This window comes from Ictalurus furcatus, chromosome 8 (genome assembly GCF_023375685.1).
Source record: "Ictalurus furcatus strain D&B chromosome 8, Billie_1.0, whole genome shotgun sequence".
NCBI lineage: Eukaryota > Metazoa > Chordata > Actinopteri > Siluriformes > Ictaluridae > Ictalurus > Ictalurus furcatus.
The window spans coordinates 27,935,434-27,952,891 of NC_071262.1; positions in this window are offsets into that span (position 1 = coordinate 27,935,434).

Below are 17,458 nucleotides of genomic sequence, written 5' to 3' on the forward strand. Positions count from 1 at the left end.
GGTCGTATCTTCTAGTTCTAGTTAGGACTCTAGCAGCTGCATTCTGGACTAACTGGAGCTTATTTATATTCCTACTGGAACATCCAGACAGTAAGCATTACAGTAATCTAATCTAGAGGTGACGAATGCATGAACTAGTATTTCCGCATCATGTAGTGACAATATATTTCTTAGTTTAGAAATATTTCTGAGATGAAAGAAGGCTATCCTAGTAATATTATCTACATGAGCATCAAATGATAGGCTGGAGTCAATAATCACTCCAAGGTCTTTAACTTCTGTACATGATGAAACAGAAAGACCATCCAGAGTAACCATGTGATCAGAAAGATTACTTCTAGCTACACGTGGGCCTAATAAAAGTATTTCTGTTTTATCAGAATTAAGTAGAAGGAAGTTAATTAACATCCAATGTCTAATGTCCTTTACACAATCCTCAACTTTACTAAGCTTCTGTCTGTCCTCTGGCTTCGCTGAAACATACAGCTGTGTATCATCAGCATAACAGTGGAAGATAATTCCATGTTTACGAATAATTTGACCTAGGGGTAGCATATATAAAGTAAAGAGCAGTGGGCCTAAAACAGAACCCTGTGGAACTCCAAAAGTAACCTCAGTACGCATGGAGAAATCACCATTTACATCTACGAACTGATAACGATCGATCAGATAAGACCTGAGCCAGGAGAGGACTGTTCCCTTAATACCAACAACATTTTCTAATCTATCAAGGAGAATAGTGTGATCTATAGTATCAAAAGCTGCACTAAGGTCGAGTAACACAAGCAGCGAGACACAACCCTGATCGTAGGTCAGTAGAAGGTCATTTACTACTTTAACTAACGCTGTCTCTGTGCTATGATGAGGTCTAAACCCTGACTGATACATTTCATGAATGTTATTCCTATCTAAGTACGAGCATAACTGCTTTGCTACAACCTTTTCTAAAATCTTAGAGATGAAGGGGAGATTTGATATAGGTCTATAGCTGGACAATTGAGACGGGTCAAGATCAGGTTTTTTAATCAAGGGTTTAATAACTGCTAATTTAAGTGATTTAGGTACATAGCCAGTGCTTAGGGAAGAATTGATTATATTTAGAAGTGATTCAATTACTCGTGGACAAATCTGTTTAAACAAACATGTAGGTGCAACACAGGTGCCACACTGAAGTCATACAAAAATGCATCTTTAATATTAATAATAAGACACTTTCAAGAAAAACAAAATAAATCTTGAATATAGGCAAACGTATTTCATATTTCTTTTTTTATGTGATTATTGTAAACAAATATAAGATTACAGCATGTCTAGGCTTTTTTTGCTACTATAAAAAAATATACAGTATGCAAATGTAAAACGTAAAAATATGGGATATATTTGTCTATAGTCAAGATATTTTCTTTCCATAAGAATTCTTTGTGCTATGAATAATTTATGTTACATTTTAAAGTTATATTTCACATCGGAGTACACACACTCATATGATGAGCCAGTTTTCCTTTTTTCAGCTCTGGCTTTCCTCTTGGGGAATTTCAAAGCTGCATAATTGAGTGTTTCTGCTTCAGATTCCTGAAAAATAAAATTATAGTGCAAAACATTTCGACCTCAAAGTAAAAACCACGCGAGATGGGTAACTGAACTATACACACTAACTACAGACAAGGACAGCATCACAATAAAAGCTTGGGATTGTTGTGCAAATTTGACTGTATACATTATATCTAGAACAGTATAATAAACAGCATGTGAATGTAACAACTTTGCACATACATGAGTTGGACATTTAGTAGTGCGATTCATGTGTGACTAAACGAGTATCTACAGTAAATAGTGGTATCTATAGAACAAAGAAAACCCAAATCTAAAAAAAAACAACCTACAGTATAATAGTATAAAATCGACACGTACCTGCCTCATTCCTGAACAATCTTCTATAGAAGCGTTTACTATTAATACAGAAATACACTTACTAGTGATTTTTGACAACGATAAAAGTAAGTGGAATTATTATCTGATGAGAAAATCACTTACTTTTATCACATTTTCTTCTCCTCAGTATGAAATAAATGAGACAGAAAATCAGAAGTGCGCACAAACCCAAAGCCGTTCCCAAACCGAGCACTGTCGAATGTAGAGAGCTGATCATTTCTGGTTCTGTTATTATAAAACATTACATTTATATCAGTACAATTTATTTTCTGGCCGAATTATACTGTACAGATTAAGGATAATTAATTAACACTGAATTATATGACATGTTACCTGTTTTCTCGTGTGTGTTCATGTTAGTGCTGTTTCCATGCAGTGTTGGTTCACACACCACTGAATTATCACACAGAGCTGGTTTAGATGTTTCTGATGCAATAGTAACATGATCACCTATAAACATTTATCATAATTCACTAAAACTCTGTAACTCAGTGTTGTTGAAGAAAACACAGTTACCATTTCACTACTTCATTATTATTTGTCTTTCAGGTTAAATATGTTAATCGTAATAAGGAAAAAAATCACTACATTAAACCAGGAGCTTAATCAATTTAACCCCAAATCCTACCTTTAATTTTTAAATAAGTTCCATCTGCAAACACAGGGTTGGGTGTTGTCAGTGCACAGTAGTACATGGCTTCATCAGACTGAACGATGTTTAAAATGGTCATATTGAAGCAGTTTGAAGATCTTTCTATTTCAAAACGAGACTCTTGGAATCCATTGTAAAATGTTTCTCCAGCAGTTTTATAGAACTTTACTATAAGCTGTGGATTTTTTCTGTTAGGTTGCTTAAACAAATATATCATCCCATATACGTTTTCAGAAACACAACACTGCAGAGTAGCCGAGTCTCCGATATTCACACTGAGCTCTTTATCAGGCTGATAAACTGGTGCCTCTGTGAGGGATTGTGCAGTAACCCAGCGTCTACCAGGTTGGACTGTATCTAGAAAAGTAAACACATTGATTAGGTAATGAATGTACTTCAGATATTAAAATACACAAAACGCTATTTAAAATTGACCTTGAAGGAATAATATTGGAGTTACTTTTACAGACAATTGCATACAAAATACGTGATTTAAAGAAAAAGCTTCCAAAGATAAAAAAAAAAAAAATACTTCATACATGAGATTGATGGGAATAATTTGCTCATATTACTTACACATGGTGCTGAAGATCAAAATTAAATTCCAGAATCCAGTCATTTTTCATTTCTCAGAGATTCTGCAATGTTTCTATCTCATTTATCAACAGAATATGAATGCACTTGAAGCATGGTTTGGATTTTTGTTTATACTATAGGCGGTCTGTACTGACCACGCCCCAGAATATGACGTGATTGGCTGTAATTAAAAAAAAAAAAGACATGATAAACAACATGATCTGATCTGCCTACATCTACACCACATTTGTGCCATAATTGTGTTTTGGTGTTGCACAGAGGTGTCAGGACTAAGATGTTAAGACAGAATGGAAAAATGTGGTTAACTTGTACATTCACTTGTGCCTACACTATAACATCTCACTGTTGTTTATTTTAATTGCTCTCTGAATTCAGCCTGTGTGTCCAAAACTTTGCTTATGTAGAAATTGGCCAAATGAATCTGTACCAAATGAACATGTAATGAATTTGAATTTTGGCATTTGACAGTGGTCTGTGTACTTTTGCTTTCATTCATCATTATTTATTTATTTATTTATTTATTTATTTATTTATAAATGTATTTATGTATTTATTAACGTTTTTCTTTAACTTTGAGCTATGCTGTTGTGTGTAGCCTGGAAATAATTTAGGCCTGATGTAAAGTCCAGATCAAAGTAATATCCATACAGAATGCACTATACACCCACACAGTATACAGAGGAAAACCTAGAAAATAAATGCGTAGGGCCTTTCTAACATGCGATTCATCAGACATCAATGTGTAATATATCACACAATTTGACAAGTGCCTTTGTAATGAGATAATCAAGTGGTTTTAAAGTTATGGTTAATTGGTGTATAATACATACTATACTTTGTTTAAACTATGTTTTGGTGTTGTACAGGTGTGACAAAGGTGAGAAAATGGAAAATGTGGTTTACTTCTACCTTCACATGTCGTTCATTGTAGTTTATTGTAAATTCTTTCTTAATTCACCTTCTTACTAATATCTGTGTCTGCATGTATACAGTACATTGAGGCCTAAAATCTGAGACAACTAGTGACACTGCATTTATTTTTCATGGTTTTCAGAGTTAATGTAAAGTTTTCATTACAAATGATATTTTCAGAATTAACTTGAGTGAAAAGTAAAATCTTAGAAATATTAACATGGGTTTCAGAATTTCTTTCCTTTTTTTGCATCCACTTTTGCTTTAATGACAGCGCGCCCTCTAGCTGGCATGGACTCCACAAGTGTTTGTAAAACCTGACGACCCATGTTACTTCACATCCATCAGTCTGCTGTGAAGATACTGTATGAAACATTTCTCCTCATTCTTTTACATTTTTCAAAATTCTAAAACTCTTTACATTTCATGTTTTAAATAAATAAATAAATAAATAAAAAACATTGTGGAATATATGAGAAAAATCTCACATGTAGAATATTTCATATAATAACACACAGTACAAGACATGATAATGATATTGAGTCTTTACTGATCACATATACATTCAGCACAGTGAAATAATTTTCTCCAGCTTGTCAGGAAGTTGGGGTCAGAGCGCAGGGTCAGCCAAGATACAGCGCCCCCTGGAGCAGAGAGGGTTAAGGGCCTTGCTCAAGGGCCCAACAGGGGCAGCTTGGCAGTGCTGGGGCTTGAAACCCGTGACCTTCTGATCAGTAACCCACAGCATTAACCACAAGCCACCACTGCCCTCTAAGACAATAATAAATGAGTGGTATAGATAAAATCCAGGAACCAGATATTTACAATTTCTTAGAAATTCTATAGTATTTGTATCTCATTCATAAACATGTATGAATACATGTATGAATATGAATGCGCTTGAAGCATGGTTTGAATTTATACTTACACTATACTTATACTATACTTTATACTTATACATGTCTGAGCAGCTTGGTGAACAGTTATCTCCACCCTCTTTACAAGATTATCTTTGGGATGTCTGGAATGCTTTTTTTGGATGGCAGAATGTCTGATTGAGTCAGTGACAAAAATTGTTATGGTCTTTGAATGGATACGTGCACACTGTAATGTTAGTAGCTGGGTTTGAAACAGAACTCATACTGAGCCCAGATGTCTACCATCCAGAAGGGGGCATGGTGGCTTAGTGGTTAGCACTTTTGCCTTACATCTCCAGGTTTGGGTGTTTGGATCTTACCTCCATCCTGTGTGTGCAGAGCTTTCATGTTTATCCGGCTGACTGGCATTTCCAAATTGTCCATAGTGTGTGAATGCTTGCGTGAAAATGCGTGTGTGAATGATTGTGTCCTCCAATGGATTAGCACACCATCTAGGGTGTCCCCAGCTTGTGCCCTGAGTTCCCTGGGATAGGCTCCAGGCTCCCATGCAACCCTATATAGGATAAGTGGTATGGAAATTGGATGGATGGATGGATGGATGTCTACCATCCACAGCCTGGTCTCAGAATAGAGAAACAGGGTCTCTGCTATAAAGTTGCACTTTGCCCCAGAGTCAATCATATCTGCAATGTCATGTTAATAGATTTACATTTATTCATTTAGCAGACACTTTTATCCAAAGGGAAATATTTCTCCCAAATTAAGAACCAGGTCTCTTCAAGCTGCTTACAATCTGGCATGTGTCCAGACCCTCTGCAACAAAGATCTAGACAGTCTCATTTTGTTCTGGCACATTTCTCTGGGGACAATTTGGGTTCAGTCCCGACTCTGGGAGGGTTGAATTTCTTAATTCTTGGTCACTAGACTGAGTGATTGCCTACACTGCAACCTCTTCGGCATGCACATTGCTGAAGGCCTCAAATGAACTGGCAACACAGCCTTCTTGGCCAAGAAAGCCCAGCAAGTCCTATCCTGTCTCAGATGGCTAGAAAAAAGTCAAATCTGCCACCTGGATTTTTTTTTTTTTAAATAAACAAACAAACCCATCTATAGTGTCACTGACACACCACTAACCCCCTTATCAGGAATCTACCTACAGCTTTGTAAAACAAGAACGTGCAGAGAAACCAAAGTTTCTATCCCTGCTAAGCACAGTCTCTTCTGCCTACTAGCATCTGGTAAGAGGTACTGCAGTATTTGAGCCACAATTAGCAGACTCTCTAACAGCTTCTTCTTTTACCAGGATGTAAAAACAGATATACCACTTGACCACTTTACATTATATACTGTACTTACATTTATTATTTCAGATATTATTTAATTTATGCATTTTCACTTTTATTCATTTTTCATAGTCAATGTCTCTCTCTCTCTCTCTCTCTCTCTCTCTCTCTCTCTCTCTCTCTCTCTCTCTCTCTCTGTGTGTGTGTGTGTGTGTGTGTGTGTGTTTTGTCCTACACCAAGTATTTTGGCATTATAACCAGCACCATGGTTTTTAATGCTTCTTTTAAACCTGTGTGTGGAATAGATTTACACACACTAAGCTTGTTTTTTTCAGTAATTAAACTTTATTTGATGGTCTCCATTGGTAACATATGTTTATAATAATCTGATGGGCAAAAGAAAAGTGCAAGATCATAGTGTTTACTTATAGTGAGAAACAAACCACATTCCAGGAAAACAAAGAAAAACTATAGAATTATAGAAGAAAGAAAACAACAACAACAGCAACAACAACAACAACAAATCAACCTCAAAAGTGGTTGGAAGGCAGTTTTCCTACAGGTTGTGTATTAGTATCGATAAATCAGTTACTTCTGTTGTACTTTTACTGCTGATTTAATAATCTCCACAACATTCACTGGTTTCCCTCATATACTGGTAAACCTCCCACTACTGTCTGACCCTCTAAAATAATCCATTTATAAGTCATGATTATCAATGTCCTTTCACTAGTGCTGTAAATGTGAGTGCAGAGGTGGGTGAATAAAACAAGCCCCGCCCCCAGTCAATGTGGATGTCACAGTGCTTGGCTTATGTTAAATGCCAACGCACAACCTTTTCGAAAATACACCAGAAATGGAAAATTGCTTTGATTTAAACTCAGATTTTTTAGTTAGATTTTTAAATGAAATTGCTCTTTCCATTAATTGTGTCTTCAGCAAATGTCAGAGTCATATAAATGAGGCCAAAAAATCGGAAGTCATACAAAAATGTATTTTTCACAAGTTCATTTTAAATCAAAGTTAGGAATATGACTTGAAAGAAATAATGGTAGAAACAAACATCAGGAGTGACTTTAAACACGTGTAAATAAATAATTACCTGTGGCATAGAAGTTTAACTACACTGCAAAAAAACAATATCTTGAATAGAAAACATTTTTAAAAAAATAATTCTTATTGTGAGATTAATCCATTCGTCTTCTATACTGCTAATCCTTCAGGGTTGTGGGGAACCTGGAGCCTATCCCAGGGAGCATGGGGCACATGGCGGTGTACACCATGGATGGTGTATCAGTCCATCGCAGGGTACAATCACATACACATTCACACACTATGGACACTTTGGAAATGCCAATCAGCCTACCATACGTGTCTTTGGACTGGGGGAGGAAACCAGAGTACCTGGAGGAAACCCCCGCAGCACGGGGAGAACATGCAAACTCCGCATACACAGGACCGTGCCAAGAATCGAACCCTGGCAGTGCGAGGCAAACGTTTGAACCACTAAGCCACCATGCACCCTATTGTGAGTTTAATGTAAAAAATGCATCCATCATTTAATAATATTTTCATCTCGTAATGAAAAAGATGGAATAAATTGGCATATAGTCAAGATATTTTCACTGTTTTTACTGTTTTTGCAGTGTAATAGCACCATGTGTTATAAATTATTTCTGTTACATCTTACAGTTTTATTTACATCGGAGTACACACACTCATCTGCTGAGCCAGTTTTCTTTTTTTCAGCTTTGGCTTTCCTCTTGGTAAACTGCACAGCTGCGTAATTCAGTGGTTCCGCTTCAGATCCCTGAATAATAATAATAATAATAATAATAATAATAATAATAATAATAATAATAATAATAATAATAATACTATAATTAAATAAATAAATAATACAGCAAAAACATAATAACAAGTCCAATTCAATGTAATAACAATACAATAATAACAATATAATATGGGTAGCTGCACTATACACACTAACTACACAGAACAAGAGCAGCATTATAAAAAAAAGCTTGAAACTGTTGTGCAAATCTCATCAAATTCATTGTATAAATTATATCCAGAACATTATAACAAGTAGCATATGAATGTAGCATTTCACATTTCACATATATATGAAGCAAAATTAGTAGTCAGACTCATCTACAGAAACAAACACAATTACCCATACAGTATATAATAATATAGAATGTTCCTGCACACGTACCTGCCTCGTTCCTGGAGAGTTTTCTATACACGTATTTACTATGAATATAGAAAACACCTATTAGTTCTGTCTTTTTGATAGACATAATGGTAAATGAGTTTATTCATTTTAATTAACCTGATCACAAAAGCACTTACTTTTATCACATTTTCTTCTCCTCAGTATGAAATAAATGAGACCGAAAATCAGAAGTGCGCACAAACCCAAAGCCGTTCCCAAACCGAGCACTGTCGAATGTAGAGATCTGATCATTCCTATTTCTGTTATTTCACCACACTACATTACATTTACATTAGTGCAAATAATTTTCAAGATGAATTATGCTTTATGAATGCATAAATAATAATTGTTTAATTATGAATGACATCTTACCAGTTTTCTCGTGTGTGTTCATGTTAGTGTTGTTTCCATGCAGTGTTGGTTCACACACCACTGAATTATCACACAGAGCTGGTTTAGATGTTTCTGATGCAATAGTAACATGATCACCTATAAACATTTATCATAATTCACTAAAAGTCTGTAACTCAGTGTTGTTGAAGAAAATACAGTTAGTATTTCACTACTTCATTATTTGTATATTTGTCCTCCAGTTTAAACATGCAAATAGTAATGCAGGAAAGAATAAAACTACATTAAACCTGTAGCTTAATCAAATGTAGTGGAAATCCTACCTTTAATTTTTAAATAAGTTCCATCTGCAAACACAGGGTTGGGTGTTGTCAGTGCACAGTAGTACATGGCTTCATCAGACTGAGTGATGTTTAAAATGATCATATTGAAGCAGTTTGAAGATCTTTCTATTTGAAAATGAGACTTTTGGGATTCATTGTAAAATGTTTCTCCACCACTTTTATATACTGTGACTATAATCTGAGGTTTTTTCCTGTTTGGTTGCTTAAACCAGTCAATTATCCCAAGTTCTTTTTCAGAAATACAACACCGCAGAGTAGCCGAGTCTCCAATATTCACACTGAGCTCTTTATCAGGCTGATAAACTGGTGGCTTTGTGAGGGATTGTGCAGTAACACAGCGTCTATCAGGTTGGACTGTATCTAGAAAAAAACAAATACACCAATGAAGTAAATAATTTATTTCTGATATTATTATTATATATATAAGGGGTTATTAAAGATAACCTTAGAGGAATAACGCTGGAGATTCTTCTACATACAACTCCATACAATATGCTTTAAAGTAAGTCTCCATAGCTTTTTTTTAAAAAAAAAATATATCAAACTAGATGGAAATAATTTGCTCATATTACTTACACATGATGCTGGAGATCAAAATTAAAATCCAGAAACCAGTCATTTTTCATTTCTCAGAAATTCTACAGTGTTTGTATCTCATTTATCAACAGAATTTGAATGCGCTTGAAGCTTGGTTTGAATTTGTATTTATACTATAGGCGGTCTGTACTGACCACGCCCCAGAATATGACGTGATTGGTTGTAATTTAAAAAAGTCATGATAAGCAAGCACACAGTATTCTGATCTGCCTACATCTACACCACATATTTCCGTATTTGTGTTTTGGTGTTGCACAGAGATATTGTGACAAAGGTGTTATGACAGAATGGAAAATGTGGTTTACTTGTACATTTATGTGTGCCTACACAAACATCTCATTCTTAATTTTAATTTCCATCTGGAGTCAAAATCTTGCCTATATAATAATGCTCATTTGGGCCAAACTTAATGCATTTGACTTTTATTATTGAAGAACCCGACAGCATTGTTGAAATTACAGTGGGGCCAGATAGAGCTTAGCTCCCCAAAAGATACATGAATTCCTTTTTGTCACGTAATCCACATAATGGAAGTTAAGACAGATGCAAGTGCCATTAAAGACTTTTATTTGAGAGAGACAGGCAGACAAATCCAAAACACGAGACAATAGCGAGGTCAAGAAACAGGCAAAGGGTCAGGCAATTGGCAAACAGGCATAAACAAGGCAAGGCTAGAATCGAGAACGAAAAACGAAAACAAGATCAAGAACCATGAAACAAAAAGAGGAACAGGGTATAATCGCTTGGTAGAGTGATAACACTAATATTTCGCAGAGACATTGTTAGAAAACAGTCTCTTTATACTATGGAGTGAGTGTGTGAAATTGGATGCAGGTGTGCATAATTAGAATGAATGAATGTTCTGGGAATTGCAGTCCATGGTGGCCATGTTTGTAGTGCAGGATGGGAAATCCTCCCCTGGCAGTCCTGGCCCTCTGGGCAAAATGTCTTCATGTGACCCGGGAGACTGAGCAGTATCCTCAGCTGAGCAGGAAGGCAGAACGACGTCCTCAGCAGAGCAGAAAAGCGAAGTGTTGTCCTCCTTCAGCTCTGCAGGCTGAACTTGGTTGGCTGTGTAAACAGAATTGGGCGTTAGCAGAACGTGGTTATTCATGTCAGCAGACTTGGGCTTAGTCAGAACTTGGTTGTCTGTGTCAGCAGACTCGGGCGTGAGCAGTACTTAGCTGTCCATGTCAGCAGACCTTGGCATGAGCGTTACTTGGTTGGTCGTGACGTTGACTTCAGGTGTGAGCAGAACCTGGTTGGTCGTGACGTCGGTTTCAGGCATAAGAAGAACTTGGTTGGTCATATCAACAGACTCTGGCGTGAGCATAACTTGGTTGGTCCTGACGTCGACTTCAGGTGTGAGCAGAACCTGGTCGAATGTGACGTCGGTTTCAGATATGAGGAGAACTTGGTTGGTCATGTCAACAGACTCTGGCGTCAGCATAACTTGGTTGTTCATGACGTTGGTTTCAGGCATAAGGAGAATGTGGTTGGTCATATCAGCAGACTCGGGTGTGATCAGAACTTGGTTTGGTCGTGACGTCGGCTTCAGGCGTGATCAGGAAGTGGTTGTTCATGACGTCAGCTTCAGGCGTGATCAGGACCTGGTTGGTCATGACGTCGGCTTCAGGTGTGAGCAGAACCTGGTTGGTATTGATGTTGACTTCAACCTGGGACAGGAACTTGGGGTGAGCTGAACTTGGGTTGGCCATCTTTCGACCTGGAACAGGAACTTGGGGTGAGCTGAACTTGGGTTGGCCATCTCTTCAACCTGGGACAGGAACTTGGCGTGAGCAAAACTTGGGTTGGCCATCTTTCGACCTGGAACAGGATATAATATACATGTCTATACATGTAAGCAAAAATGAAATGAAATGAAACAATTTCATCCTAACTCAATCACATTTTGATGTTAAATGAGTTAGCTGTATCATGTTTAGAGATGTTACTACCCAGTTGACTCAGAGGACCAGGTCTTTCCAGGCAGCTAGGAAGCTAGCACGTGTCCAGACACTCTGCAACAGACATAGACAAATTTCTGTATTTGTCTGGCATGTTCCTATGGTGACGGATGGGTTCAGTCCACTACCCTGGACTCTGGGGTGGTGGAATTTCTTCAATTTTCAGTCGGTGAAGTGAATGATTGTGACACACATACTCTTACTGTAGGAGATTATCACACAACAGTCATAAAGATTACATCAGATCAGGAGAAACAGGGATCCAAGGGAGATTTAAATCACTAAAACAAAGAAAAATACCCATAGTTTCATTGGTTCATCACTAAATGCCCTTACCGTGAATCTACTTCAAGCATTTCAAACCAAGAGCATGCAGAATAATCTAATTTTCTATCCACTCTAACCACAGTCTCTTCTGCCTACTAGCATCCAGTAAGAGGTACTGCAGCATTTGAGCCGCAAGCAAGTGACTCTTTAACAGCTTCTTTTTCCAGGAGGTAAAGGTCATAAATGCTCAGCTCTCTGGACTCAAAAACAGATACAACACTTGACCACGTCATATAATGTCCTAACAGTTATTAATACAATTAATAGATAGATAGATAGATAGAGCACTTTATTGATCCCTGGGGAAATTGTTTTGTTGCAGCTGTACAATAAATAACAGAAATTACAAGGTCACAGACTATGCACAGAGAACACAAATTATAGTACCCATACTTAGTAAACGAAATTAAGTAAGAATAAAATAAAATACCAAGTAGCAATAGGGGCAGCTGTGGATCAGGTGGTACAGCGGGTTGTTCACTAATCGTAGGGTTAGTGGTTCGATTCCCAGCCCACGTGACTCCACATACCGAAGTGTCCTTGGGCAAGACGCTGAACCCCAAGTTGCTCCTGACGGCAAGTTAGCGCCTTGCATGGCAGCTCTCCTATCATTGGTGTGTGAGTGTGTGTGTGAATGGGTGAATGAGATACAGTGTAAAGCACTTTGGATAAAAGCGCTATATAAGTGTGCCATTTAGTAACAAATGTATTATTGCACTGATGCATTTTTATTTACTTATATTACTTATTTTTTAATAATTATTGCCCATCCATATGTTTGTTGTCCTGCACAAACCATAAGTAATGTATTTTGCTTTTGTTTTACATCTTTATTAGAAAATCAACTATTTTAAAAAATCTAAATCTGACATTTTTTCATATAATGACTAGTTCCAGTGGTATCACAAACTAAGCATATTTTTTTGGCTACATAAACTTTATTTCATAGAGTTTCATTTATTTCATTGGTAGCATTTGCATATAATAATCTGAAAAAAATTGGGGCGGCTGTGGTTCAGGTGGTAGAGCGGGTTGTCCACTAATCGTAGGATTCGATTCCCGGTCCACATGACTCCACTTGCTGAAGTGTCCTTGGGCAAGTTTCTCCCGATGGCAAGTTAGCGCCTTGCATGGCAGCTCTGCTACCATTGGTGTGTGTGTGAATGGGTGAATGAGAACCAGTGTAAAGCGCTTTGTAGAACCACTAAGGTTAAAAATGCACTATATAAATACACACTCAGTAAGTGAATGATGGTTGTAAGTTGCATGCAGTGTGAGGTGAAAATCCCGGACTTCATAATAAATAATTATGGCTCCATGTCTGGAAGGATTTATCTTTGTGTTTGATGCTTCAATTTGGTTAATGTAAAATGTATTTGAAAAAGTTTTACTTGACACTTAATGGTGAAGAAATCTACTTCCAGGTTCTGAGCACCACGATCAGGAAAACAAATGCAGCTTAAGTAAACCTACAAATTCTCTAAAAGATAAAAAAAATAATGTAAAAAAAAAAAAAAAAACTGCATTGAAACAGATTGGAAGCCAGTTCTGCAACAGGGTCTGTATGAAGATCAATACATCAGTTACCTTTGTTGTATTTTTACTGCTGATTTAATCATCCTGACTGCATTCACTGGTGTCTAACTTATACTGGTAAACCTCCCACCATTCTCTGACCCACTAAAATAATCCATTTGTAAGTCATGATTTTCAGTGTCCTTTCGCTACTGCCAGAAAGATGAGCACAGAGATTAGTGAACAAAACAAACTCATATAAATCATGACAAGATCATGTTTTTTGTTACTTTTTTAATGGAATTGCTTCTTATATTTATTGTGAAAAAATAAATTACTGAAACCAAAAACAAACAAAAAACATACAAGTTGGATTTTTTTAAAAGTTCAGTGTTACTGAAGTTAATACATCCGTAGTTACTTCACACGTGTGCACAGAAATAAAACCTGTAGCATAGGAGATTATCCACACTGCAAATAAAACAATATCTTAAAGACAGGCAACTTTAATATAATTATTATTATGAGATTAGTGTAAACAAATATAAAATTATTTCAAGGTTTTTCTGTTTTGTTTTGAATGTTTTTTTTTTGTTAGCGCATCATATGTCATACCATTGAAATGAAAAATATGGATTACATTTGTCTAGTCAATATATTTTCACTTGGTAAAATATTTTCACTGTTGTTGCAGTGTAATAGTATCATGTGTTATGAATTATTTCTGTTACATCTTACAGTTTTTTTCACATCGGAGTACACACACTCATCTGCTGAGCCAGTTTTCTTTTTTTCAGCTTTGGCTTTCCTCTTGGTAAATTGCACAGCTGCGTAATTCAGTGTTTCAGCTTCAGATTCCTGAATAATAATAATAATAATAATAATAATAATAATAATAATAGTCCAGATGAAAGTAATAACAATACAATATGGGTAAATGAACAATACACACTAACTACACAGAACAAGAGCAGCATCAAAATAAAAAGCTTGGGATTGTTCTGCAAATCTGAGTAAACTGACTGTTTATATTAAATCTAAAACATTATAATGAGTAACATATTAATGTAGCAATATTTTACATACAGAAGTAACACACGTACCTGCTTCATTCCTGGAGAATCTTCTATACAAGCTTTCACTATTAATACAGAAACACACCTATTAGTCTTTTTGATAAAACTAAAGTTAACTGTACTTATAAAGTTTTTAATTATTGTGATGACAAAAGCACTTACTTTTATCACATTTTCTTCTCCTCAGTATGAAATAAATGAGACAGAAAATCAGAAGTGCACACAAACCCAAAGCCGTTCCCAAACCAAGCACTGTCAAGTGTAGAGATCTAATCTTTTCCGGTTCTGTTATTGATAACATTACATTTACATTAGTGCAAATTATTTTCTGGCCAAATTTTGCTTGATGAATTAAGGATAATTAATTAATGTTGAATTATGAGACATCTTACCTGTTTTCTCGTGTGTGTTCATGTTAGTGCTGTTTCCATGCAGTGTTGGTTCACACACCACTGAATTATCATGCAGAGCTGGTGTAGATGTTTCTGATGCAATAGTAACATGATCACCTATAAACATTTATCATAATTCAATAAAACTCTGTAACTCAGTGTTGTTGAAGAAAACACAGTTAGCATTTCACTTCATTATTATTTATCTTCCAGGTTGAACATGTTAATGGTAATAAGGAAAAAAAATCACTACATTAAACCTGTAGCTTAATCAATTTTAGTGGAAATCCTACCTTTAATTTTTAAATAAGTTCCATCTGCAAACATCATGTTGGATTTCTTCAGTGCACAGTAGTACATGGCTTCATCAGACTGAATGATGTTTAAAATGATCATATTGAAGCAGTTTGAAGATCTTTCTATTTGGAAATGAGACTTTTGGAATCCATTGTAAAATGTTTCTTCACCACTTTTATATACCATGACTACAGTCTGAGGTTTTTTTCTGTTTGGTTGCTTAAACCAGGCAATTATCCTGGCTTCATTTTCAGAAACACAACACCGTAGAGTAGCCGAGTCTCCGATATCCACACTGAGCTCTTTATCAGGCTGATAAACTGGTGACTCTGTGAGGGATTGTGCAGTAACCCAGCGTCTACCAGGTTGGACTGTATCTAGAAAAACAAATACACCAATGAAGTAAATAATTTATTTCAGATATTATTATATATAAGGGGTTATTAAAGATAACCTTAAAGGAATAACGCTGGAGATTCTTCTACATACAACTCCATACAAAATTTTACAAAAAATCCTTACAAAAGTAATAGTCTCCATAACTTTTTAAAAAATTATATCAAACTAGATGGGAATAATTTGCTCATATTACTTACACATGGTGCTGAAGATCAAAATTAAAATCCAGAAACCAGTCATTTTTCATTTCTCAGAAATTCTACAGTGTTTGTATCTCATTTATCAACAGAATATGAATGCACTTGAAGCATGGTTAGAATTTATATTTATACTATAGGGGGTCTGTACTGACCACGCCCCAGAATATGATGTGATTGGTTGAATTAAAAAAAAAAGTCATGATAAGCAAGCACATGGTATTCTGATCTGCCTACATCTACACCACATATTATTTTCCATATTAGTGTTTTGATGTTGCACAGATATACAGTATCATGAGAAAGGTGTTAAGACAGAATGGAAAATGTGGTTTAATTTTACACTCACGTGTGCCCACACTAATGTCTTACAGTGTTATCACCCAACCACATCTCAACCGGTTCATTCAAAATGGTTTACAGGTACTCTCATGTGTTATTGTAAGCTTTCTGAAATGTATTTTAAGGCCCTACTAATAGCGTGGTTTAAAGAAAATGATGCTTTAATAGTTTGATATACGTTGTTTTTATTTACAAAGCAGATTACAGTTAAAGTACAGATCTGTTAAAGAAGCTTACAAACACGACAGTTTGAGTAAGTGGTGTTACTCAGGAGAACTACAAACACTACGTTCATAATATAATTGATGCATTTTAAATAATTCTATTAAAATTTAATAATAATAATAATAATAATAATAATAATAATAATAATAATAATAAAATCCAGTGAGTCTACACAGTATTATGTTATAGTTTTATAGAGTTTCATGAGTCTGGTGTCACGTCTCGAGATGTAACAAAGATAAGACGGATGCAAATGCAGTTTAACAGTTTATTTAATGTGAGACACAGGCAGGTAAATCCAAATCGTGATCAGAAATGTAATCCACAAACAAGCAAAGGTCAGGCGATTGGCAAACAGGCATACACAGGGCAAAGCATGAATCAAGGTCACGGTCACGGAATACAGGGTCGATATACAAAACAAGAAACATAAACTATAGCAAGGAACTGGGAGCGGAGAAACCAGTGTGGACTAACTGAACTAATCTAACAATGAAACATAACATGGACAATAACTAAGACTATGACTGTGAATAACTATCGTATGGAATCTAAACGAATCGAATCTATCTAATGTATAGTATCTTATCTATTCTAATCTAATATTCCGCGCCTTGTGCTGGGAAGCGCTCTCTCTCTCTCTCTCTCTATATATATATATACAAACATAATCAGCGTCAATTGCTGACAGCTGACACCAATCTAGACACACGTGAAATAACAGCCAATAACAGAACAGGGAGGAGACATAACAGAAACATAACAAAAGCACGTGTCCAATGTACACAATGTCACGATTGCCAACATACGAAAAATAGGTGCTCTCACACCTTGCTGGTGCACGCACACCCACATGCTCTCCAGTGCGCTGCTTAAAGGGTAAACCGTGACATCTGGTCTCTAACCGACCTATCACAGACTACAGAGAACTTTTTAATCAATAAATATGTAAATGTG